Source organism: Mauremys reevesii, linkage group 2 (assembly GCF_016161935.1).
Source record: "Mauremys reevesii isolate NIE-2019 linkage group 2, ASM1616193v1, whole genome shotgun sequence".
Taxonomy (NCBI): domain Eukaryota; kingdom Metazoa; phylum Chordata; order Testudines; family Geoemydidae; genus Mauremys; species Mauremys reevesii.
This window is the reverse complement of record NC_052624.1, coordinates 157,434,780-157,458,506: the sequence shown is the minus strand read 5'-3', so window position 1 is coordinate 157,458,506 and position 23,727 is coordinate 157,434,780. Positions and strand designations below refer to the sequence as shown.

The window sequence follows — 23,727 nt, the reverse complement described above, 5'->3', positions numbered from 1 at the left end:
AGCAGACACCTCTTCCACTTGAGCTAAGGGAGTAACTTCATTATCCAACAGCAGTCATAGACTGTTATCCATTAGTGAATCACCCATACATGCAGGAGACAGCACACATTTATACTTCCCCTATAAGAGGAAGCTTGCCCTGTTTGTCAGAGGTCTGGTTAAGTTCAAGTACATTGTTTTGGCTCCATTTTTGCAACATAACCCCTGTGTATGTTATAGGCAGGGCTGGAACCTGGGGCCTTCAGCTGAGATAGTTGCTCTGCAATAGTTTCTCATCTGGTAATGTGGCCGTTCAACTAGGTCAGCATTTACTCCACCATTTCTGGGGTTATGAAGCCCAACAAGATCATTACCAAAAGCTATCTCCAGCTGGTGTTTGGCCTCAGCTCAGGCTCTGTAACAACACTATACCAGTGACTGACAGGGGAATCCCACTCTCTGTTGCTGTCTCCCTGTGCTTCTTCCTACCCAGCCTCTCTATCTTGTCTTTTTTTGGGTTTGCCACTGGAACTTATTCTACTCCCAGTTGCTACTTCATCCTTCCTAGCACCTTGCAGGACTCCTTTCTCCAGAGCAGGATTCCAGGGCTTACTCAACCCCCACACTTCCTCTTTATCCCTAACAATCCTCCTCCTCCGAGGGAGTGACTGTAAATTCATGCTGCTGCAGCCCCTTTCTGCTCTCATCTTCTTTCCCTTATAGTGCTGACATAGTCCTACCACAGCTGGGCTTCACTCTCAATCCCCTGGCTCTCCTTCTCTCAGGTGACCAGTGACCTAACTGGCCCCTCAGGCTCTCGTTAACCCAATCAGTGCTGGTGTGCGGGTGCACACCCATCACAGTCTCTCACTGGTTTTTCACAAAATAATGTGATAGGTCTTGATATCATCCTATTGCAAAAACATGCGAAATCTCTGAAATCTCAAAAAATTTTGTGAGACAGCAAACTCTTTTCCCACTCAGCTCCACTGTTGGTTTCAGTCGGATTGCCCACAGTATTAAATCCTACACCCACTAGTAAGTGTTTGTAACATAAGCTCTGCTGTGTTACTCATTATGGATTGTGCCATTTACTAAGCCATACAATCAGCTTTCTGAACAAATTCTCCCAACCTCTCTTATTATTTATCCCAAAAAGGAAGAACCCTATATCCCTTTTTTCCATTTCTCCCTCATCACAGAGTCCAGCAGAGATATCGTTCTTGTTGTCAATGAGAATTTGGTTACTCTTGTTTAAAATCTCATATTCAGGGCTTAATTGACTGTTCCCTGTGTCTCATTCTGGCAGCTCAGCTCATTTCCCACAGAATAAATTATGTCTCCCCATTGAGGCTTTGCAAATGGGCCAACCTTTAACACTTCCCCCACATCAGCAAGATTGTAGGTCTCATTCCTTTCAGTCATAAGCCATGGGTAGGCTCTAGCACAGGAGATCAGAAAATCACTGAAGAACAGAGATTTCCCTCCCCCTCCCATATTAAAAATACAAATCCAAAATTTGTTCATAAATTCTTATGGCGGGAGCCTTAGCTGCCTGGAAAGCCTGGATTAAATCAGCAGTAACTGAATGGGACTGCATACAGAGCTCATGGCCACAGTCGGGATAATGTTGCTTCAAACCACCGTGTGTTAAAGAGACAATGGGCTCACGTAGTTTAAGCCCAAAATAAAGGTGTCATTAAAAGAAAATTATAAGGTGAGATTGTGTTACCAAACCACATATACATAGGATATATTTTTCATTGTCTGTTTCTTCTTAAATCCAGTTAAACAATTCATTTTTACTCTCTACACTCTAGTGGGCCAGTGTATCAGAACCAGAGCAGGAAAAGGGCCAAGATACTTTCACCTTCTAAGATCGGGGAGATGTAAAATCTAAGTCGAATGCTGTCAAAGCAAGAAGGGTCCTATCTGCACGTACTTACATGGCTCCCATCACCGTAGTGTGTGAGAACCTCACAATACCTCGTGCAGTTGTGAAGTGTCATTTACCCAATTTTACAGATGGGGAACTGAGGCACAGAGAGTTTATGTAACTTGCCCAAGGTTACGCGAGAAGCCTGTCACAGAGCAGGGAACCAAACCCAGGTCTTCCATGTTCTTGACTAGTGCCCTAAACATTACACACAAGCCTTCCACTCCTTGGCTCATAGCTACGCATTCTCCATGGCTTTGCAACTTGCCCCAATTTTAGTTCTGAAATAGCCTGAATCTGATGGTGACCATCTGGTCATGTTGCAAAGGTTATTGTTTTCCCCAGTGATCTGGAAATGGGTGAGAATTAAGAACATAAGAACGGCCATATTGGGTCAGACCAAAGGTCCATCTAGCCCAGTATCCTGTCTTCTGACAGTGGCCAATGCCAGGGGCCCCAGAGGGAATGAACTGAACAGGTAATCACTAAGTGATCCATCCTCTGTCGCCCATTCCCAGCTTCTGGCAAACAGAGGCTAGGGACACCATCCCTGCCCATCCTGGCTAATAGCCATTGATGGAGCTATCCTCCATGAACTTATCTAGTTCTTTTTTGAACCCTGTTATAGTTGTGGCCTTCACAACATCGTCTGGCAAAGAGCTCCACAGGTTGACTGTGTGTTGTATGAAGAAAATTGTTAGAGTGGGGAAATATTGGCAGGGAAGTTTTTTAAACGCTTATCTTATTGGTTCTGGATTATATTAAATTATACTTCTGCATATAGGATATGATTTACAATGGATTTTTAAACAATGTAAAGAGCAATTACAGTGTTAGCTGACCTGATAAATGGTCAAAAAACAGCATGAGGAGAGTTGGGAGGGAGGATTGAATGTAAATTTTGTTGAATTGTTTCCTCACAATATTTTAAAATTCAGATTTTCAACCGAACATTTTATCTAAATTATGCAACCAGCCTTAGTTAAATTATGTTTTTCAGAATGAAACAAAACTTGAATGGTTCAGGGTGCATAGACCCTCTGTATAAGGGTGCATTTCACCTTTAAGTCCTATTGACTTCAGTTACTTCATTTTCATCAACTCATTTGAGTAAAAACTGCATGCAGGACTGGGTCATTAGAGTGAAATGTGCAAAGGACACATATAAAGCTTTTACCTCATGTTAAGGGCATAGGTGGACCTTAAGTAGAACATGAGTCCTTGTGCAGATCTGTGAGAATTTCAATCTCTGTTACTGTTTGCAGTGCCATTGTAGCTGTGTTGGTCCCAGGATATGAGAGAGACAAGGTGGGTGAAGTAGTATCTTTTTATTGAATCAACTTCTATTGGTGAAAGAGAACAACAGAAGTTGGTCCAATAAAAGATATTACCTCACCCACCTTGTCTCTCTCATCTTTATTGTTATTATTCATTATTTGTATTGTGGTATCACCTGGGAGCCCTCGTCATAGACCCAGACCCCACCATGGTAGATGCTGCACAAACACAAACAAACAGATGGGCCCTGCCCTAAGGAGCTTACAATCTAAATATAAGACAAGGGACAACTGATGGATACTGATAGAGTTGGGAGTATAAGGAAACAATGAGACAATAATGGCTAGCATGAGGAACAGTGGTCTCAGCACACCAGCAGTCAGAGTGTGTGCAGTGCCCTGAGCACCCATTAGAAAATGAAGGGCCTGTAGCATTAGCACCTATTTACCACTGAAGTCAAATCGTTAATTAATCTGGGGGCAAGTCCAACTCACCATACTCACAGGAGTAGCCCCACAGATAAACAACTATCTCATCATATTAATATTTTATTAACTCTTACATAGTTCTGCCCTGGGTAGTCACTCGGCGCAACTGCAAAGATAACTATGAAATGGGGTTTTAATATCCTCAGCTGGTTTCAGCTTTGAAAATAGTTTCATTAGCGGGAAGAATGTTTTTTGGTATAAGTGGAATTATTCCTTCTAGGCATTCTACAGGTTAATGGTTATCAAGAGTTGAACATTAGAAGATCTAATTGAAGAGTAGAGTTTGGATGCTAATAATTATAATAAAACAATACTTTCCATTATTATCGAACCTTTCCTCTGAGGAACTTATGTTTTATTTTGGTTTTTTTTATGTACCCTAAGGCTCAAATTTCCAAAATTAGCTTTCCTTTTTGTTAAGTAAATACTATTGCTTATATTTCTCTTCTTCCCACATGGAAAGTTGTCTGATTTTCCAGACAACTCAGGGCTACATTTCCAAGTGTTCAGCACCCACAATGAAGGAGAGATTTTCTAAAGACAATCACTTATATTATGCACCTAAATAAGGACAAGATTCTCACAAGTGCTCAGCAGCTCTCATTGTGAAAATTTATGGCCAGTTTTTCAAACGAGAACAGCACCTAGTGTACTGAAGACTTCTGAATATCTATTTTATAGATCTGTCTTAGGTTTTTATGCTGCTGCCCATCACCATAGTATCTGAGAATCTTTCCTGTAAAATCACTACTACTAGCAAAATAGATTTCATGGAGTTTCTAGCACTTCTCTCTCTTTAGGGTCAAAAACCTGCTTAAAGTAGGAGTATTGGTTGGAAGAGGTAATTGGGGATAAAAGAGGTGCTCCAGTTGTGAGAATCATGTCTGGTGGAAAGGCTTTCTCATGCAGAAAGGCCTTACAACATTTTCTAAAGATGGTTAGACTCTGGAGCATGTTCTACTCTGGAAGATTGTCCCATCCCCTTAACAGAGAATTCTTTCTCTCCAGCTCTCACATAGTTCATCCTGGCTTTGAGATTTGCATTGTCCCAGAGGAGTGCAGCTGTTGCAGTGGTTCACAGATGGAAATTAAATGTTTGATGTAGCTGGGGCATGAGCCATTAATTGCTTTGTTTAATTAATCTGGCCCCTGGGGTCTGATTTTCAGAAGTGCTGAGCACCTGCCACTCCAGCTGAGGTCAATGGGACTGAACAGCTGACCCCACAGGTGTCTCCAAATTGGTTGGATCATCAGCGTTAGGTGCTGCACAGCAATTTTTCAAATATTAAGTGTTAATCTTCTCTCTCCTCTTTGGACATTGTGTACTGGGCTTAGACTCTGCTGCTTTGAGCGTCCCTTTGACTATGTTGTCTCTAGATCTAATTTTGTTTGTTTGATTGCCTCTTCCTCCTTTTTTATGTCAGACACTTTATGGAGTTAACTTCAAAAGCGTTCTTTTTTCAGACATTCTTGTTTCTGCAGTTTGTCCTTTCAGCCGCCAAACCCATCTACCCATTGGCACCTCTCTGTCTACTTTGCACTTTGATTCACCAGAGAATGACAATATCACTTGATTTACCCTGACTTGTTTATGTCCTTGTCTCTCTCTAAATGACCTCAAGCATTAACAGGCTAACGGGGACAAAGGGAATAGTTACCTAACTGAAAAATAAACCACAAAAGCAAACTAAATAGAAAGACTCAAATGATAGCCCTGGAAAAAAAAAAGTATCTCCACTGTGATGTTTTCCAAACAAGATCAAACCAGTGAATATAGTTTGAGAACAGAGAAGTGAATTCTCTTAAGTAGCCAGCCTCTTATTTCTTCAATATATGCAAATACAGAGTATTGTTTAGTCTTATTTTAGTGAACCTCACAAAGCAAAGGAGTTAGACACTGGCAATATAATGACTGTGGACCTGATCCCAAGTCCACTGAAATCAATGGAAAGACGTAGTCTTTTAATCAGACCCTATGTAAGCAAATCATAATGCCCCATTCTGCACTCACTGATAGCTCACCCAGAGCATTAGAATCATTTGCTGAGAAAAGAAAACATTGGCCAGGTCACCAGGGTTTCTCACCCTATACTCATTGGCAAAATGCTCTGACAATTTGGAGCAGGGTTGCTTATAACTGAAGCAGTATTTAAAAGAACAGGAGTACTTGTGGCACCTTAGAGACTAACAAATTTATTTGAGCATAAGCTTTCGTGGGCTATAGCCCACTTCTTCGGATGCATTTAAATGGAGGATTTTCCCAGGCAGAGATGAGACTTAGGCAACCAGGTTGGCTAACTGCCCTATGAACCTTTAAAAATCTTCATCTTACACATTGTACATTATAGCAAAAGGCTAAAGCAATTTCAGATGTGCGAACCTCACTTTATCCCAGGGGTCTCAAACTCAAATGACCACGAGGGCCACATGAGGACTAGTACATTTCCCTGAGGGCCACATTACTGACACCTCCCCCCTGCCGCCCTTGGCCCCGCCCCCATCTCTTCCATGAAGCCCGCCCCTGCCCCACCTCTTCCCACCCCTTCCCTGCCCCCATTCCAACCCCTTCCCCCAAATCCCCACCCCAACTCCGCCCCCTCCCTGCCCCCAGGGGGCGCAGGAGGGGTGTGGCAGGGGCTCAGGGCAGGGAGTTGCGGTGTGGGGTGCAGGAGGGGTAAGAGGTGCAGCAGGGGGTCAGGGCAGGAGGTTGGGGTGCAGGAGGGGTGCATCAGGGGGCTCAGCGCAGTGGGTTGGGATGCAGGAGGGGTGTGGCAGGGGGTTCAGGGCAGGGGGTCGGATGCAGGGTGCGGCAGGTGGCTCAGGGAAGGGGGTTGGGGTGCAGAAGGGGTGTGGGGTGCAGCAGGGGGCTCAGGGAAGGGGGTCAGCGTGCAGGGTATGGCAGGTGGTTGGAGTGTGGCAGGGGGCTCAGGGCTGTGGTTGGGGTGCAGGAGGGGTGTGGCAGGAGGTTGGGGTGCAGTGCGTGGCAAGGGGCTCAGGGCAAGGTGTTTGGCTGCAGGAGGGATTTGGGGGGCGGGCTCTGGCCCGGCGCGCACAAGGGGCAGGGCAGGCTCCCTGCCTGCCTGCCTGCCCTGCCCCTATGCCACTTCGGGAAGCAGCTGGAACATGGGGGAGGAGGGGCACAGAGGTGTGTGTGGCCGTTGCTTCAGGCACCACCCCCAGCATCTCCCATTGGCCGGGAACAGGGATCCGTGGCCAACGAGAGCTGCTGGGGGCAGTGCCTGAAGCAACATCAACACCCCCACCCCCGTGCCTCTCTTCCCCCAGGTTCCATCTGCTTCCCGGAGAGGCGCGGGCGCAGGGCAGGCAGGGAGCCTGCCCCGCCCCCGGTGCGCGTTGGGCCTAGGTAAATGCTGAGGGAGGGGAGGGGCGCGAGGACCTCGCTGGCCACAAAAAATGACCTCGCGGGCTGCATGCGGCCCGCAGGCCGCATGTTTGAGACCCCTGCTTTAACCTCTCTATTTCTAAATATTCCTGTCTGTAAAACGAGGGTAAAATTACCACTCAGGGACAGTGTGACTCTTAACCAAACCTAAGGCCAAAAATTTCAAAAGCATCCCCTGACTTTAGGTGTCTAACTTGAGACACCCTTCTAGAGGCTGATTTGGGGAGGGTCTGAGAACTAATAATTCCAAATGACTAAGGATAACTAATGAGCAGGCTCCATGTGATTGTATCAAGTATCCAACTATCAAAATACTTCCCCGATAAATTAAGTTCACATGGTGAGGTCCATAGAGAATTTAATGGTGTTTTCTTCCTTTCTCCCTTCCTAGGTTATAGGATGCTCTGCTTGGGTTTTGTGTGTGTGTGCAGTTATGTATAGTTATGCTATTGATTCTGTGAAACTTTGACTTGCTAAAAAAATAATAATCTAGGCTAGGCTATGACTGAGATTGGTAAAATTCCATTTGCCAAATCCTAGCAGAGATAAGATTCTTCTTCTACATGTTAGCAAGTCCTCTCTTTGGAATTTTGCAATGTGACTTCAAAAACTAACCATTTCCAAGTCATCTGCTGTAATCAGTGCAACTTGCTGTACATGCAAATCTAGTTTTCAAAGGTTTAGTCTCATTTTAATCAACGGTACTAAAAGGACCTAGTGTTTGCCTTTCATCTGGCAGCAAATTAATTATAAAAGCTATATGTTAATATTAATATTGTCTCACAGTAGATGAATGTTTTTAATATCTGGTTTACCCCTTTGATGACAGAACCTAGCTGTATAAATCCAGAAATTGAGGCTGGTAAATTCAGGTAAAGATTTAAATGGAAATGTTTTATCTTTTAATCTTTTGACCCAGTTTAAAGTTCAGAACTGTAATCTATATAAGATGAGCAATTGTTCACTTTTATGAATATAATTTAAAAGAGTCCAAAATAGATGTTCATTTTTTTTCTCTCTTTCAGCAAAGCTGGCTGCAGGTTGGTGTAGAGGCAAGGTGAAGGGCAGGCAATATAGCCAGAAACTCTTCATAGCTTTCAGTTTGATTTCTTCACATTTTTCCTCATTCCCACTTGGCACAGGTAGAAGGTGGATTCTTGTGCAGTCTTTAGTCCGTCTTCTAGGAATCAGCAAACTTCTTCTAATTAAAATATTAGGAAAATATTTACTGTATTTAGCTGTTTTGTCCTGTGTATTTAGTCCCTCTTTTTGCAAAGCACTTAAGTACATGCTTAACTTTAAGCCGGTGCCTATACCATTGACTTTGATGCATCATTGCTTCAGTGGGAGTTAACCACTCACTGAAGGCCCTAATTCAGGAAGATAATTAAGTACCTAACTTTAAACATGTGAGTAGCCTCACTGACTTCAGTGGGACTCCTCCTGTGCTTAAAGCTAGCATGTTTATTAAGTACGTTCATGATTTAGGGACTAAGTGCTTTTCTGATTCATGGCCTTAATCTCCCCTTCTCACTGATTATCTTTGTCTCTCTTCTCCCCTGCCACTGATTCCCTTCTCCTCCATGCCCTTGGAAGTATTTCCCTTCCTCTGCTCACTCTGCAGTGGCTCCTAGTGGAGGTAACAGTCTGACTCCTCTTCTTATTTCCAGCTGGTCCTACAGGCATCTCTCCAGACTACGTTTTACAGAGAAGATCATAGGTGGAAACAAGCACAAGTCAGCATCATGTGACCTACCAGTTCTCCATGGTCTACCCAGCAAAAGCTCCACATCCCCAAGTGAAAGGATGTTCCTATGAGAGGAGGTATAGTCCTATGGTAAGGCACTACACTGGAAATCAGGAGACCGAGGTTGAGCGCCCAGTTTTCCAGAGACTCTCTGTGTGACCTTAAGCAAGTCCCCTAATCTCCCTATGCCTCTGCTCCACATCTGTAACTTGAGGATAACAGTATTTCTGTACCACAGTTATTAATGACTGACAGTGATGGAGGGCCATATTATTAGATAGATATCTAATCTGAGAACCCCTGAACTATGCAATGCACTGTCTTCTTGCCACACTACTCCACAATCTGTAATATCTCATTTTTGCATGTTTTCCTCACAATAAAACATGCTCATTTCAAAAGACAGTTGTTGTTGTTTGTTCTTAATTTTTTTTTTATTTTTTTTTTGGGTGGATGCCACGGAGGGAAGGAGAAGATAATGAAAACCTTTATTGTTGCTTTTTTGTGAGGCAGCCGTAATGAGCTAATGTCACATGGCAGCAGAACAACAAAGCCAAACTTTAGACTACAGCTCCTGATCTCACTGTGGAATCTGCTGGCTTTGATCTGACTGTTAAAACCTCCTTGATTTGGTGGCAATACTTCACATTAAGGCTCTGAAGTTCTTTGCCTGTTTCTTTGTCTCATGAAATTTAGTCATATTGCAGTGATAAAGGCAAGCCACCATATTTAGGTCACTCTAATTTGTATGCAGGAAGTGGCCTTGTAGACCAACTTTTTTCCCCTCTTTTTCTTCTTTTAATTATGATTTTGTTCATAACAAGGTGGAGATTAAATTGAATGCTCCAGATCAAGGCAGAGAAGATGACTGTTTTAATGTGCCTTGAGCCACGGCTTTAGCAAAGCACATTGTGGGAGTGTTTTATCTTCTGTAGTGAGTGAAATAAGATGAGCATTAAATTGTTTTGTTTGTTTATGCAAGTTTATGTCCACTTTGTGGGCACTGGTTCACTTTCTTTATGGTCACATTTTAAATAGCAACAGAACTTGAAGGATGCAAGTATTTTTAAAAATCATTAAAATTCCACCACACTTTGTCCATCTCTTATTGACCTAAACTCCACCCATTAATTTCAGCCCTTCCTTCTAACCTCAGATCTCACTACTACATTCCCATCTTCTCCCTCTGTCCTGCTCTCCACCCGATCATTCTTTCCTGATGCCATTATTATCAATCGTATTTGTTTGCTTTGCAGCCATGTCTAGAAGTTCCAGTGAAGTACTGGGGCTCTATTCTGCTAGACACTGTACGGACACAAAATGAAAGGATGATCCCTGACCTGAAGAGCTTGTAGACTACATATAAGAGACAGGAGGTGGATACAACAATCAGGTGTGGGGAGCACAAGGTAACAGTGAGACAGTCAGGATGATCATAATAAGCAGTGGTCACAGCACACCTGCTGCCTAGCTAGTGTTGTGAGTATTTTAAAGGCATCACACCAGAGGGAGTTTTAAGGAGGGATCTGAAGGAGAGAATGTAGTGGTTTTGCAGATTCGGATTTTTATGGGGCGCTCCTCTGATGCATAAGAGTTGGCATGGGAGAAAGCAGGAAGGTGCTTATTGGAAAAATTGACTCATGGACAAAAAAGGCTGGCATTCTAGATGGGCATTGCAGGCTCAATAGCATATAAGACATGCTAGGTACAGATCATATCCACTCACTCTTGTCCTTTGATACTGGTCTCCTGCCCAGTCCTCTACACCTAACTCAATTTTGGCCATTATGCTTCCAGTTGTTCTGCTGCTTCTTCCTTCCTTCTGAAGCTCCTTGCTTCTTCCTTCCCTTAAAAACCTTCCTTTTCCCTTTGACTCTTTTACTATTAAAGAACTTGGAATTCTGCATTCTGTGGATATCATTGCATTGTTAAAGGGGGCTAATTTAACTACTTGACCTGTCTAAGCAGTTAGAATAGTCCAGCTGTTGTTCAGAATTTAGACTGAACTGTCACGTTGTTCACATTAAAACTTCTCAGGTGGATGCTGGATGGATAGGGTTCTTTATCTGAATATGTATCCAAAACAGTGTGAGACTCCTATGGACTTCATTATCCTTTAACCCAGAAAATATTATGTTATACCCAAGCATATTAGGAGGACTCTGTTTCTCTGGTAACCTTTTACTGTTGGAAACAATTTGCTACACATGAACTTTTTCAGAGCTGGAAATATGCCAAATAAGTTGGATAGTTTCTTAGTTTTCATTAAGTAATGATTGGGGTCGGAAGTAATTTTTAATAGCTCATCTAGTCCATTTCACTATCCCAAATACCATCTCACACAGATGACTGTCCAATCTTTGAATAACCCCACTAGTGTCTATACAAGCACTCTGGGCCAGGGACTGTCTTTTTGTACAGTGCTTAGCATGCCAACACCCTGATTCTTGATTGGGGCCACTGCAAAACAAATACTGCTTCTAACAACAACATGGTAGCTTGTCTCTGCTCAGATTCTGCAAAAGAGTGCCCAGATACGATGGTGATGGGTACAATAGAAATTAGATGTTGTTGTTAATATATTTTCTCTGACATAAAGCATGACTATGTTTTTCTACTATTGCAAGCCATGGTTTCATAAAATGTCTTTTGGTTGGTACATATGCAGCACAGCTGCATCTCTTGATATTCAGTTTTCTGGAATATGTTTTGCACAGTATTTTAAGTTCATCTAAAGGTTAACAGAAATGCTTTAAAAATAAATTCAAAAGCATGCTTTAGCTGCTAAATAAAAAAAAAGATACATGTGAGCATTTAACAATTACAAATAAATATAGTTTGAAGGTGAATTAAAGGCTTTCTATTACTTAGCGAGACCTGAGTTCAGGGCTTTGTTCTTTTGAAAGAGCCGATGACAACACTAACACTTAAAACAAGGCAGCAAGATGTTTTCTTTACTCTGCTTTAGATGATAGGGAGGTCACCAACTGTTGTTGGAGAACCATAAAGCAACCTTGAACTCAAGTGTTTTTGTTCAGAGACGGAGATAATTTAATGAGGTAATTATCTTCACTGAGATTACATGAAAACTCAGATTCTATTATAGCTGAGATGTAATACAGCTCTTTGTAATGACTCACCTATATTTTGAAAAAGTAAAATATTTCCGTTCCCTTTTACATATAATAGGAAAATCAATTATATCTGACTTTTGGCCTGTCCTACAACCTATTACTTTATTTCTTTCTGTTGTAATAGATTGCTTTATTCTCTAACTGCCAATTAGTTAAGTATAAATGACAGAACACACACACACTGACTTAAACAGCTGTTGCTCTGCTGTGTAATGCTCGGATGCAGTGCATGCGTGACCATGCCAACCCCTAGAGGAGGAGTTTTTAACTATCTGTGACTAGTAAAGGAGCACTTCCTTTATCCCACTTGCTTTTGGGGCCAATCTTTACCCTGGTAAAGTCAATAGCAAAACTCCCTTTGATTTAAATAGTGTGAGATTTAAGCTCTTGGAAGCAAAGTTCCTGAATGCAGGGTACTCACTGAAGACTGTGCTTTGTCCATGTAGGCTCTGATCCTGCAGTCTCATCAGTATGTTGGACCCATATGCCTATGCCACATTCTCTTCTTGTTATGAGGCTTCATGTGTGCAAAGGGTTGCCTGGGCCAATCATATTGCAAGATCAGGGCACTAGGGTGCTACCATTGTAACATAGCCCCTCTGCATCGTCCCATATGCTTGGGCCAGTATTAAGTCTGGGATTTTTAAAAGGTACCTAAGGGCGGTTAGGTGCCCAGCGCCCACTGGATTTCAATGCCTAAAGCACACACCAAAATTTAGAACTAAAGTTGCTCAAATGGACCATGTGGGGACATATTTGGGTTGAAATTGGGGGCAAAAAATGGGAACAAAAGTTTGCAAAATTACTGTTCAGCTCCATTTAGAACATTAACATCTATCCACCTGACCTGAGAACAAATCCAAACTCCTGTTTTCACTCAGTCTTTGCTAAGGCAAAATTCCTGTGCAAGTCAATGGGAGGTTCTGAGTGAGTAAAAAAACATAATGCATAGAGAGCACCTCAGGATTAGGCCCCTTGGGTGTTATTAAATTAATATGGAGAGTGTTGGGGGGTTGGTTTTCACAAAGGAACGTTTAGTTTAAATTAAATATGAGCCAGGAGCTGGAGTAGAATGCTATGAAGTGCGCACCTTTGGCAAACAGCTGTTATCTGCATTTAAGATGGTTATGAACGTTACAGTCAATTAATTCAAAGATTTGTTCCTGGTAAGTGCTCAGAATACTCAGGAGCTTGGGGCTCTAAATTGAAAGAAGCTCATTTTATTAACTCTTGTCTTTGTTGGGTTTTTTTTGGGGGGGGGGGAGGAAGGAGGGTTATTTAATAATTTAAAATTACGGGAAAATTAAACTCTTAAAGTCCATTCCCCTCCTCCTTCACACTGTGATGGGGCAGACCAATTTCCCACTGCATCAAAGCTTAACAGTCAGTCCTATCACCCTCATATGCTATCAATACTTTGACTCCTGTCTCTGATCTGCCTATGATGCCAGCCTTCAGGATCTCTGGGTTCCTTTTCAACAATACAAGAGAAAACCAGCTCGAGCTCCCACCCAGTGACCTGGGACAATTACAAACCAACCCCTGGGTGCCTCTAAGAGGCAATACTTCCCCTCTTGCAAGCACAGAGTCTTGAGCGTAGCAAAAACTTTTAATAAAAGGACCAAAGTAACTCAGCATTAATTTGGGGAAACACCGCAAGATTCATAAGCATAAACCATGAGCAAAAGATCCACCCTCAAGTAAGATGGTCAATGTCCTTTTCTCCTCAGGTTCTTAAGTCCAGCAATCCAACAGTCCCTTTAACGTGCCCGTCCCTTCTCTGCTCCCTCTCACAGTTGCTGTCCTTGGCCAGTGCAGTCCCAGAATTCAGAGGTTAATCCACAGAGTTCACCTCACACCCTGGGTGGAAAGGGCAGGTAAGGAGGCACTTTACAGGCTCCATTGCTTGGGCACTTGCTCATTGCCCCAGTGGCCAATTGCCACGTCTCTCTGTGGGGCTCTGGTATGGCCCTCTCTGCCAGCGGCCCTGCTGTCCACTCAGCAAGATGTCTTCAGGGTCCCCCACTTAATACAGCTCTCAGTAATTTCAGCTGTTAGTGGGGGAGCCTCACTGCTGGTGCATACTGGGCAGTCTCTTGCAATAGAGACACTGTCCCAAAGTAGGTCTAATACTTAGACCTAGGTATAAGTGATTTTAGCTCTGCAGCATGTAACAAGACTCTTAATTTAGTCTAAATTAGCTTTTTTTATTAAACTCTGGAGAGAGAATGGGTCAAATGGTGTCTAGGACCCTTAAACAGAACCCACACCACCAGGTACATGCAAATAATATTAATCTTTGATTCAAGATTTTCAATTATATCAATCAGATGAAAACTTAAACAGCAGGAAGTTTTGTAATTAACCTTAAAATATAACATTTGTCACCAACAACCTTTGAAGGAAGGAGCATGAGACAATTAGAGGGAGACATATCTGGATGAGACTTTCACTATGCTTCCTTTCTCATATTGTGTTTTAATTTTTATAAAATAGACTATGGTTAGAAGATGGGGGGAAATAACAGTCACCAACACCCCACCCTCTCTCACCTCATTGGGCTTTGGAACCCATGTCCCCTGCCTAGCGAGTGCCGTTTAGTTGAGGGTAAGTCCCTCCAATGGGGTATGCCAGGTACAGTTCTGCTGTCCTTGGTTCACACAACAAGGATAACAACCCTTTATTACTCCTGCCCCAATAACAAGGAGACTGGGGATCCAACACCAGCAATAAGTAATCATTTGGGCAAGCAGTCCCATCATGCTGAGCACCTAGGCAGGGTGGCTGTGTCCAGGGCCAGTGCAAGGATGTTTCGCACCCTAGGCAAAACTTCCACCTTGCGCCCTCCCCCGTCCCCGAGCCCCGCCCTGAGGTGCCCCCCCCCCGCGGCAGCTCCTCCCCTCCGCCCTGAGGCGAGCCCCCCACAGCAGCTCCCCCCTCCGCCCTGAGGCACCGCCCATGCCCCAGCTCACCCCTGCTCCACCTCCTCCCCGAGTACGCCATCGCTGCTTCACTTCTCCCACCTCCCAGGCTTGCGGCACCTACGCTGATTGGCGCCGCAAGCCTGGGAGGCGGGAGAAGTGAAGCAGCGATGGTGTGCTTGGGGAGGAGGCGGAGCAGGGGTGAGCTGGGGCGGGGAGTTCCCCTGCGTGCCGCCTCCCCCACTTACTTGCTGCAGGCGGCCCTCCCTGCACCCCCCTGCCCCAGCTCCCTCCACCTAAATGCCAGTGGCGACCGGGGCGGACGAAGATCCGGCCGCCACGGTGGCTGCCGAAGAAAATGCCACCCCCCAAATCCTAGCGCCCTAGACAATTGCCTACGTCGCCTAATAGGTTGCAGCAGCCCTGCCTGTGTCCATGCAAACGAGACCAGCTCCCGAAGTCCTTTTCCACAACTCACCACTAAATGTCAGGGGAGAGCTCATTCAGACTCTGCTTACACATACAAATAGGAAAAAAAAATGAAAACAGAGTGTGGACATGAGTGATCTTGTCATTCAAGACAGTCTCATTTCAAGACTGTCTTGGAAAGAGATTTTCAAGCAAATGTAGATTTGCAACTGCACATTCACATATTAAACTAGTAAAGGGACCAAATGCATGACTTACGTAACTCTACTGAAGCAAGGGAGCTGCACCATGGATTCTAAAGGCTGAAGTTCTGGGGCAGTATCTATCTGCTCCCAGCTTCCCTGGTGTAAACCAGATTTCAGTGGAGTTACTCTGGATTTACACTTGTGTCACTGCGAGCAGAGTCTGACTCTGTCTTTATCCACAGAACAGGTGAAGAGTGGTCAGCAGCCCTGCAAGCCTCTCTTCCATCCTCATGCTATTTAGGAACAAAGACGTACTTATCATACAGAGACCACAAAACTGCAGCTGCTAGATTCTACTCTTCAGGAGGAGATGCTTTATCTGAAAATTGAATCCCATGCCACTGAATTATCCAAAGATAGGATACAGCACAAAAATACACCCATGTTAGTTACCAGTCAGGGAGAATGTGTACTTTAGGCATCCAAAGCAAGTGGATAGATAGAAAGAAAGATAAATGAAGAACTTGCAAGCAAAGGTCAGCAATGAGATTGATTTTTAAAAACAATCCTCAAAACCCATGCACTTTAAATAAGATGGAAAAGAGCAAAGATGGGATGCAAAATGTCTAAGTCTTGCTTTTCCTTCCAGTATACAGGTGGTCAACCTTTAGGACACATATATTGTATAGTGGTTCTATGAGAAGTCTCAGCCTGAAAATAAGTTACATGCAATGCTGCCATGTGTGTCAGTGTCCAAACAATTTAGACAACTTAGCGAGGAGGAATCTTTTATTTTATTTCTAGCTGTGGGCTTCTTTTGATTATTTCTTTTAAGTAAGCTATATCCATTAGGCCACTGGGGCCCTGTATTAAGACAAAGAATATTTCCATATTCTGTTTGGAAAACTGCTTAGCATAAAATGAGACAGAGGGTAGTGATGCCTCAAAAGCATATGCTGCATAGTCTTAGGGATGTTTAAAATCTGCACTAATGTCTGAGTCCAAGTCCGATGAAGTCAGTGAGGACACTCTTCTTGACTTCAGTGGGCTTTAGATCAGGCCCTCTTTGTTGTTGGATTTCTTGAAAAACTTTCCTACATTGTGACATTAGGGTCAGTGCAGGACATTCACCACTTACATCCTCAGAACTGTGGGACTTAAGTGGTACAAAGTCCTTTTGCTGGCCCTCTGGGTAAATTTCAACCAACCAGCCCAAATAGCAATTGATTTCAGAGCACTTTTGTGTTTTATAGAAAATGAACTGGCAGTTCTCTGTCCAGTTGCTGATGGACAGATGTCACCATCACAAAACTTACCACTATCATTTGCTAGAACCTTCGTTGGCAGTAACAGCAGGACAGAACAGACCCTGAATTCACTCCTGCTCATAGAAGTGGTCCCTACAGATTAGGGTAGAAGCACATTAATGGTGGATACATGGAGAAGAGGAGACGTTTCCTCTGCAACTTCCTGTGCTGTACCTGTTCTTTGCATAAATACAGGACTTCAGGCGGGGAGATAAGACTTGGTGATGGATGTCGTCTCTAAAGTCTATGAGGCTTGACTCAATCTCCTGTGCTGTTGATCTGGCACTTTAATATATCTGCTTCTTGTAATCTGATAAAGCACAAGACCTTGTGATTCAGCCACTAACGCCACACAAATGGTGGACTGAGTTCAAAAAGGTATTGTTTCTTTTTATATTGGGATGCTTGAAGCCACAGCAAGATGACTTACTTCCATCTCCAGTACCTCTCTGGAGACTTATTTGCATGAATTGTTGGAAGTGTGCTAGCCCAACATAGTAAATACCTGCAGAATGTAGATGTGTAATGGTTGTGAGAAGAGTGCTTGGTACATCTCTGGAAGTCATTCAGATTATACGGTGATGGGCACAGGATAAGAATATGGATATGATAGAATAGAATACAGAGGGATAGTCAAGTGAATCACTAGCTAGCAAAGTTGGTATGGAGTGGATGCATGATCGAGTAGGGACTTTTATTTCCCCCTATCTTCTAACCATAGTCTATTTTATAAAAAATAAAACACAATTTGAGAAGGGAAGCATAGTGAAAGTCTCATCCAGACACGTCTCCCTCTAATTGCCTCATGCTCCTTCTTTCAAAGGTTGTTGGTGACAAATGGTATATTTTAAGGTTAATTACAAAACTTCCTGCTGTTTAAGTTTTCATCTGATTGATATAATTGGAAACCTTGAATCAAAGATTAATAATTATTTGCAACACAGACTTGAAAGGATGTGTGTGAGAGACTGTGAAATTTTGGCTATGTGTTTGCGTATATGTGGGAATGTACTCTTTTCTCTGCACATCTAGTGAGCATATGCCTGGGTGTCCTGTAGGTATAAGAAAAGTTATCGCAACAATTTTGAGAAGAAGAGCTGGCCTGTGGTTAAGCCTGAGGATTATAAATCAGATTATCTAGGTTCTAGTACAAACTCCACCAATGAGTTTGAGAGTGACCCTGGACACGTCAGTTTTCCTCATCTATAAAACTAGCTAAATAACATGCATCTGCCACACAGGTGTGCTGTGTCTACACTATGAGCTAGGGATGTGATTCCCAGCTCGCATAGATGTACTTGAGCTAAAAGTAGTTATGTAGCTGTCGTAGCATAGACTAGCTGTCCTGAACCTGAATCCCAGGGGTATGTGCTCAGGATAGCAAGCCTTTGCTATTCAGCTACTTGATGTAGCCTTAACTGATGTTCATAAGCTATACTGAGATCCACAGGATTGGTACAGACCCGTCCTGCAAGGTCCTGCAAACCTTGGCCCTCCCATTGACCTCTGCTGGAGTTGAGGATGCTCAGCAGCATATAGAATCAAACCCCAAACATGCACATGGTGTTATCAGCTATAGCTCCATTTCAGATTTGGGTTGCACTTTTCTAATTTTATAGGAAGGGTCCTGTTTGCTTTTCCCTGTTGTACATGTGTACAGGGGGAATGTAGAATATATTGGTATGTCTATGGAATCTATGTGTCACTGTATCTCCCTTCTTTCCTAATGGAGAATATTCAGAGGAAATTGCTGTCTCTCTCTTTTGGGAAATATCATATTTGCTTCACATCTCTCTCCGTCTGTGTCTATTTACGGCACAGAAAACACATAAATGCAAAGTCTGACAATATTAGTCCAGCCAAATCATGTCATTTCCCTGATACGACAACTACAACACCTCCGAGCTGTGGCAAGGGACATGAAAACCTACAGTTTGCGCTTTCATTCAAATAGGATTCCTTGTTCCTTGGGCTGGAAATCTCACTGACTTACTGGTAGCATCTTGCTCATTTCTCAGAAACTGGCAGGTAAGTCTTAAAGAACTTGGCTGAGGAGGCACAGAGCAATGTATCTATTTCCATTTCAACCTGAGGATTTCTGTGTAAACCCTCAGAGGGATTTGTTGTAACATACTTTTGCCTCTTGGGGAGATCATTTATATAGGAAAATATTGAAACAGATGAAGGAAACTGCTCAGAATGTACTAGGCTTAGGTAGCTGAGCAGCACATCTGTATTGAATAAGCCAAGGAAAACCAAATATGATCAAGGATGCATAAGAAAAATAAATACATAAATGTGTAGTTGGTAAGATGGCAATTAAAAGCAAATTGTATTTTAATTTGTTATGTCTTCAGATGCTTCCTTGCCCCTGAGGTGGCTGTGTGTTATTCCTGATTTATTTATATATATATGACATTGGACTGTTATGCTATACAAAGCACACAAGATATTTTTATATGATCTTGGTGAAGAAACTGCTAAATCTTCTCTGACTTCCTCTCTGATTTGGTTCTTCTGATTTGTATAAATAATCATAAAGCATTACAAAAAACAGGGCCGGCTCCAGACCCCAGCGCGCCAAGCATGCGCATGGGGCGGCATTTTGCCGGCAGGGTGGCAGCCGGCTCCGGCGGACCTTCCGCAGTCATGCCTGCGGGAGGTCCACCGGAGCCGCGGGACCAGCGGAACCTCTGCAGGCATGTCTGCAAGAGGTCCCCCGGAGCCGCGGGACCGGCAACCGCCAGAGCGCGCCCCGTGGCGCGCCGCCCTGCTTGGGGCGGCGGGATTCCTAGAGCCGCCCCTGACAAAAAAAAACAAAACAAAAAAAACACAGCACTAATTTGAAATGTGCCTGTGACTGTTTGTTCTCTCTGTCTCCTTTGATAATAATTAATAACAATACTTTGTACTTATATTGCTCTTTTAATGAGGGGATATTAAAATATCTTACAAACTTTAACTGTAGTCTCAGAATGCCCTGGGAGATACTGAGTAAAATTTTCAAAAAACCCCTAAGTGACTTGGGAATCTGAGCCCCATTGAAATTCAGTGTGACTTAGGCCAAGACTTTCTAATATGACTAGTGATTTTGGGTACCCAACTCGAGACACCTTAAAAAGGCATGATTTTCAAGGGAGAGAGGCTCAGGATTTTCTGAAAATCAGGCCCCTTTAAAGTGTCTCCCAAAAATGAAGGCACTTGAAATCACAAGTCACTTTTGAAAATCTCGCTTGGGCTCCCAAATCACTGGCACCTTAGAAAGTGTTACCCATTACTTCCAATTTTACATATTATGGAAACTGAGGCACACAACGCCAAAGTGATTCACCTCAGTTCATAGAGCCACTCAGTGGCAGAACTGGGGACAGAACTCAGGAGTCCCAATGCCCAACTCTCTGATGTAACAATTATATTTTTCATACAGCCTAAGTGTTTGCATTCCACATTGCTTGGTTTTTTTTATTGATATGCCAGTATATTCCCTGTTTTGTCACCTGAATGATTTTGTTTTAGCCCAATGAGGATATGCCCATTCCTTATGTGTCTGGTTCCATTCATATTTCCTTTCATTCACCTTTCATCTAATGGATGTTTCTGATAGTCTCATCAGAAGGGCTCTAAGGGCTTGGCTACACTCGAAACTTCAAAGCTCTGCCATGGGAGTACTGCCGCGGCAGCGCTTTGAAGTGTGAGTGTGGTCGCAGCGCCAGCGCTGGGAGAGAGCTCTCCACCTCCCCGTGGGGATTATCTTGCAGCGCTGGGAGCCGCGCTCCCAGCGCCGGGGCACTGTTTACACTGGCGCTTTACAGTGCTGTATCTTGCAGCGCTCAGGGGGGTGTTTTTTTCACACCCCTGAGCGAGAAACTTGCAGCGCTGTAAAGTGCCAGTGTAGCCAAGGCCTAACTGTTCTTCTAATGCCTGAAGAATTATTATTTTGTGTTTTTACCTCAACCCTTACTTATATCTGTCATTGATTTTCAACATCTTCTATGTGAGCTTTGCTAGCACCCCATCCCACCCTTCCCAGCCACCATTGTGCTGAGACTGATATCCTTTGACTTTAGAGAAGTGATGTAATTCTGCTTCTTTTTAATGTCTTGCTGCATCCTATTATCTTTTCCAAAAGGCACATTTAATCACAGTTGTATGCTTTCTACCTAGTTTTAGTGGTGATGCCAGCATGAAAGCCTTTGGCCCATAATCAGAAAGCACCAAGATCCCCTCTATTATTTTATATTGTGCCTGGCACCAGGTATTTATCTCTCTATCTAGAACCACAGAGGTGCTGTACAGATCCAGAACAAAATGACAGTCCCTGCCCCAGTGAGCATACAAAGCAGGTAATTTTAAAATAAATTACATTTCTAGCCCTCATTCTCATGGAGAAAAGGTTGAAAAATGTACCTCAAATGTGACCCTAAAGGCTCAGAAACCAGAAGACAAAAGAACACAGAATTTATTTTAAAAACACTCATGATTTTTTATGACTGTCATGTGAGTTTTTGAGTCCTGACTGATAATTTTTTTTAAATGCTGGCAGTTGGAAATGCTGCAACTCTCTGATGCTAAGATGTAGATTCACTAATGCCTCTGAGAAAAGGGTGGCTTCTCTCAACAGAAGGGCATTTCCAAAGAGGTGTCCTGCCTACCCACAGATTGACCCTGCTGATTTAGACCATAATACAAAAGAGAAAAAAAATTGGCCAGTCTTTCCAATTTTTTCTTCCATGGACACTGGATAATGAAATCAGCGCTTATCCCATCAGGACCTGGGGTGAGTGGAGACATGGAAAATATTTCCTTCCATAGCTCACTCTGCCTCCATTCTTCATCATATCCCCTTTCTCCTGTACTTAGGTGTAAAAATCAGACACGAGCAGCACTACTCTGCTAAGCCCTCACAAGGGGGGACCAGGACACAATTTCCTTTCCTTTTTTTTTTGTATGTGATGCCTTGTGATATAACAACAATAATATTCATCCCTTTGTGGCATAATTACAATAAGCTGCTGTGCTGTGGCACATAGTCAATTATAGCAGTCATTTATTGCCTCCTAGACAACAAAGCCACAGAGATTTCCACTTAAAACACACATACCTCTTGACTATTATACTCTCACACATAAGGCAAATATTATAGTGATATAATGACAACTGATCTATAAGTAAGTATATTCATGTAGATAAATTATAGACACTAGACATACATTATAATGATGCTGACAAATTTTAGTTTCTTTCGAATGAGCCACATGAAACAGATTAACAATATAATGGAATCACATTCAGCATGGAAAGGAGAATATGGAATGGGAAATAAGTTATATGAATTTCTATAAAGTGAATTAACCACTCAGTTGTTCCTCTACCTAGCTACCTAGCCAGCTAGTAATGTACTCATTACTATAAGATCTAGATACTCTAGGTACCCATTATTTAATAAAACCAAATATAAAAATAATGGGCTTGATTATTCTCTCATTTCCACAGTATAAATCAAGGGGAATCCCAGTGAAGACAATGGAATCACACCAGTATAAAACTGGTGTAAAAAAAAAGAGGAGAATACTGCCCAGTATCTTATAGCGTCTTTCATCTTAAATTGCCAAGCCAAACCTATTTGGAAAGAAATGCTCACCCATTGCTTAAGTGTAGCCATCTCTGGGGTGGAACCTTTCAGTTGTTTAACAGCATGCAGCAACACTGAACTACAAGTCAGGACAAGAACCGAATGAGGGTAGTCCATCCTAATGCAGCACAGAATGGAACAGCAAGCTGGGAGGGGTTGCAAGAACTTTGGAGGACAGGAGTAGAATTCAAAAGGACCTTGACAAATTGGAGAACTGGTCTGAAATCAACACAATGAAATTCAATAAAGACCTGTGCAAAGTACTACACTTAGGAAGGAAAAATTAAAATGCACAACTACAAAATGGGAATAACTGGCTGGATGGTAGTACTGCTGAAAAGGATATAATAGTTACAGTGAATCACAACTTGACTGAGAGTACGTCAGTTCGACTCCACCACAGCGAGAGGCAGAACCGGAGTTGACAGGGGAGCGGCGGCCGTTGATCCCGCACCACAAGGACGCAAAGTAAGTGATTCTAAGTTGATCTAAGATACGTCGACTTCAGCTACGCTATTCTCGTACCTGAAGTTGCGTATCTTAGATCGATCCCCCCACACACACACTCCTACCCCCCAGTGTAGACCAGGTCTGAGAGTCAGCAATGTGGTGCTGTTGTGAAAAAAGGCTAATATTCTGGCATGCATTAACCGGACTGTTGTATGTAAGCAGGGCTGGCTCCAGGGATTTTGCCGCCCCAAGCAGCGGAAAAAAAAAAAGCCGCAATCGCGATCGGTGGCAGCTCCACCGCACCACTTTCTTCTTCGGCGGCAATTCGGCGGCAGGTCCTTCCCTCCGAGAGGGACCGAGGGACCCGCCGCTGAATTGCTGCCGAAGAGCCCGACTGGCTGCACCTTCCCCTTGGCCACCCCAAGCACCTGCTTGCTGAGCTGGTGCCTGGAGTTGGCCATGTATGTAAGACATGGGCAGTAATTGTCCCACTCTACTCAGCACTGTGTGGCCTCAAAATAGAGTACTGTGACCAGTTCTGGGCACCGCACTTCGGCAATGATGTGGACAAATTGGAGGGAATTCAGAGGAGAGCAACAGAAATGATTGAAGGTTTTGAAAACCTGACTAGGAGGAAAAATTCATGGGCATGTTCAGTCCGGAGGAAAGAAGACTGAAGGGGCACCTGCTAACAGTCTTCACATGTTAAGTTTGCAGTGTAGTTGTAGCCGCGTTGGTCCCGGGTATTAGAGAGACAAGGTGGGTGAGGTCATATATTTGGAGCCCTGAAGAAGAGCTCTGTGTAGCTTGAAAGCTTGTTTCTTTCGCCAACAGAAGT

The 23,727-nt window shown here is 43.3% G+C and overlaps 1 long non-coding RNA gene across 1 annotated transcript; it reads left to right on the top strand.

The window, feature by feature from the left end:
- Positions 1 to 6,972: 6,972 nt before the first annotated feature.
- On the top strand, positions 6,973 to 9,226 carry LOC120399005. Its single transcript, XR_005594879.1, has 3 exons — positions 6,973 to 7,045; positions 7,914 to 7,956; positions 8,755 to 9,226. It is a non-coding gene; the product is annotated as an uncharacterized LOC120399005 (long non-coding RNA).
- Positions 9,227 to 23,727: the final 14,501 nt, after the last annotated feature.